Raw genomic sequence first — 3,945 nt, forward strand, 5'->3', positions numbered from 1 at the left:
CCGATGTAACTTCTGTTTGCTAAAATAAATGTTTTGCAAAGTATAAATGTTATTTTTTGTTTGTTCTGAATTCACATATGCAATGAAAATGATGATGGATTAACACGATTTGCGGCGACCTACGACCGACGACACAAATGTTTGGACCTAGAATTCGCTGCTTGTTCATTATGAATGAAGACGTAAATAGTTTATAGTGTATAATGAGAGCAGGGGAAATCGAAATTGAGGTTACGAAGATTTTGATTGTGACATTTATTAATTCCCTGGAAGCTCTGGCTTTTGAGCAATTTAGTTAATTTCAATCGGTTTTCTTTTTTATTACACTCTTATAAGCTGTATTTAACTATGAATAACAAACAGTAAAATATGATATTTCAGTAAAACCGGGAAAACAAATACAGCATTTCTTCTGCGTTTAAAGATGTTGAGACGAAAAAATGGTAAACAATAATTAACAAAATTAAATAAAACATGTTAATGACATTCTAATATATCGACGGTTCTTGATATTTTTACTATTATTTTTATTGTGCTACTAGTGTTAGTCTTGTAGGAAATGGGGGTTCCCCTGCACACGTGAGGTATATATTTGTTAATGGTTTTTCTATAATCCCAAGTAGGCCTATGTCTATATACAAGATCACGTTGTTTTTTTTGTACCAATGTACTCAGAATATGTATGTTTGTATTATGATGGTTTTTCGGAGAAACTAACCGAAAGTAGGACCATTGACCTATGACCTTGCTTTTAAATGGTATCCATATCTCTTAACCGGTAGACATTGATACTTTATTTTAGTCTCAAATTATGCGGAATACCCACATTTATATGGTACTGCAAAAGTTTGGCCAACATTTACAGGAAATGATATTTTTGACCGTTGACATAATTTCATTTACATTTTTTGTTCCCGTATTTTTGCGCATTTGTAGTTCTCGATAATAAACAGATGTAGAAATATAATTTTGATGCCAAAGAACGTACTCATATGCATTTTTATATTCACTCTAATAGCAGTTTTTTTGTTGCAAACAAAGACCAATAGTAATACCCATATTTATATTTATGTTTATGAAAAGGTTCGGCCAAAAATGACTGGAAATGGTATTTTTTTTTTAAATGCATCTCTTTCAACCAATGAAAAGAAATTTAGCCTCGGTCACTTGAACTAGGAATGCATGAGCTACATTTCTTAGTGTATAGAGATACATCTATATGCTTAGTGCAAGGTGAAGACCTGTTTGCTCGCAACGCCAGTTTTTCAATTCAATTGAATTAAGCTGTACGGTAATCTAAAATATATGTGATTGAAGTTACAACAGACGAGATTTCAAATATCTGCGTAAGTTATAATCATGAGTCGGGGATACAAAGACGGTGTTTTTTTTAAAATTTTATTAAAGTATGTTGCACTAAGCATTGATGGCCTGTAGGTTAGCGTCGGGATACCTAATCTATTAATGGCCTCTGAATACGGGACGGAGCAGGAAGCTTCATTGGATCCTTTCAAGTTGTTTCAACTCATTAGTAAAACTGGTATACCAGACAGGACATCCATATTCAATAACAGATCTAATAAACGCGCAAAAAAGTGAAGCATGAAGACACACCGTTGTAGCTCGTCTCGAAAAATGTACTAGATTCTTTAAAGTGCACGAGTAAACAAGTTCTACCACCAGTTCTACCATGGAGCGAGTGAGGCTGGAAACCTTGCCGATGTTAATATGGCAGGGTATTACGGTTCCACTGTTGTCTTAAACCGCTTTGCTACAACTCACTCACAATAAGAACTAGAAAGCCACTCCGCCCGAGAGTGCATAGCTCCGCCTACTGTAACATTCTTCTACATAAGATTTAGTCTCAGGAAAAAGTGTGTGTGTCTTAATGCTTTGTGTCATTTAGACTAATTTCACTACAAGCATGTGTATGCGAGTTTGGTGGGCCAACTAACAATAGCTTCAGCTGACTAACAATAGAACAGCAACGCGAAAAACAAACGGATGAATTTGAAAAGAAATAGATTTTTTAAACTACTCGCATCATAAAACGTGTACATTAAATGTAATTATGTTTTAACAAACATGGACTTTTGGACAAGTAGTTCTCGAGAAAATGAAATTTTAGTTTACTCGTTACTTGCTCACCGGCTTTTGAAAATTCTGTCCTATCTTTTAACACTAGCAGGTCTAAAAATAATTCTAAAAAGTGGTCCAGAATATTTGCTTCCAAAATTTAATGGAGTGGTCCTTGACCGCATATCTATCTGTATTTTCATTTTGGGAAAGATCTTTTATAGAGTAATCCTGCTAACAAACACACGCGATCGATTACATATACCTCCTTGGCGGAGGTAAATAATGATGATGATGATGATGATAATAATAATGATAATATAGACGATGATCAAAATTGGGTCGATCATTCAGGAGCCTTGAGGAACTCCTCTATGCCTAGGTGATGCCCATGACGATAGATATTGGTCAATTTTGACACGGAGTGAATGCTAAAAACGCTTCTACAAATCATACAATGATATCATCTATGTTCAATAATTAGGTCGAAGCTTTTTTATAATCAATCAGCAGTACACGGCTCTCCGTATATTATCATTGGCTTCAAACTAGAGCGTTATACATCTTTTAATGGGGGCCATTTTGAAATCCAAGATGGCGGCCAAAATAGGATCGGGAAAAATTGGTCCCCAGTTGCAATGAATTCTACTAGTCCTAAGGATTCTAAAACTGCCAAGAACTCAACTTGAGCAGTGAAATCTCACAGAATTAATATTTGGAACATTAGGTTCCCCACTATATTTGGTGCATCAGAATTGCTCTGGATATTAGTTTATTGGGTTCTAGGTAAAATGTCACTGGTGTGTCACTATACTGTAGTAAACGAACCAGTACAGTATTCTGAAATTGTCAATTTTTACTGCTTTTACACATTTTATTTGTGCACTTTTAGTATTATAAAACTTTAAATACCTTTTAAAGCTACATAAGGCCTAATTGCAACAATAATAGTAGACTGGCTCCTGGCCTATTTATAACAGAGTTTGCTTATTCCTAAGTTACATGATAATGTATTTCAAAATGTATACAAAATGTATTCTTTATAGATCAAGAATATGAATTTTCATTGGAGGTTAAGTATTTGTAATTCGCTGACAATAGATTAGATAGCTTTTAGTAACCTATTTTGTTTTGTTAGGTGTTTGTAACGTGTAAGATTGTGTCATGTAAACCCGGAAGTAATTCCCGTTGTGCTGACTTGAAAAGTTCCAGACGCTACATTTGAAGAAGAGAGTGATATTATTTCTGTTTTACCTTAATGTTTACTACAAAACAAGACAATAATAATCAAAGACCCATCCCTACAATTTGTGACGTTTTGTAAAAATAATGGATATATATTACTTTAAAAACATGATCATTCCTTGTCTTAAATGTACGTTTTATGGTAAATTAAGATAAAAAGAGAGAAACAATGCACTACCTAAGTTAAAGTAGCTCGCGTTGAATGTCCGCGCTCGTTGGCCGTCTTAGGCCTAGGCCCCGGAGCCTTACATCGGTAACGTAGAACATCGTACACTAGCTATAGGCCTAGCCTGACGTTTCGTAAACATAGAACTCATTTTTTTTTTATTGGAAATAGAAAATTAATACGCTTGAAGGTAAATTAGGCTACTAACTAATAACTACTTTAAGGCTATTTGATATATTCCAACGTGGAATTAACATCAACTTAATTCTGTGATCTCTGTCCATGCATAGCTAAAATAATAATTATTCCATATTTGTTAACCTCCAATAGTAATTTGACTTTTAGCTAATAAGTTAATTTCAATATTTATTTAATAAATGTGGTTCTGTAAAATCGATTTAGGCCTCCCAACTTTGAATAACAGCACTTAAAAATGAGAAAAGTCTATGAAGCGCAAC

Source organism: Antedon bifida, chromosome 4, assembly GCF_963402885.1.
Source record: "Antedon bifida chromosome 4, ecAntBifi1.1, whole genome shotgun sequence".
NCBI classification, from domain to species: domain Eukaryota; kingdom Metazoa; phylum Echinodermata; class Crinoidea; order Comatulida; family Antedonidae; genus Antedon; species Antedon bifida.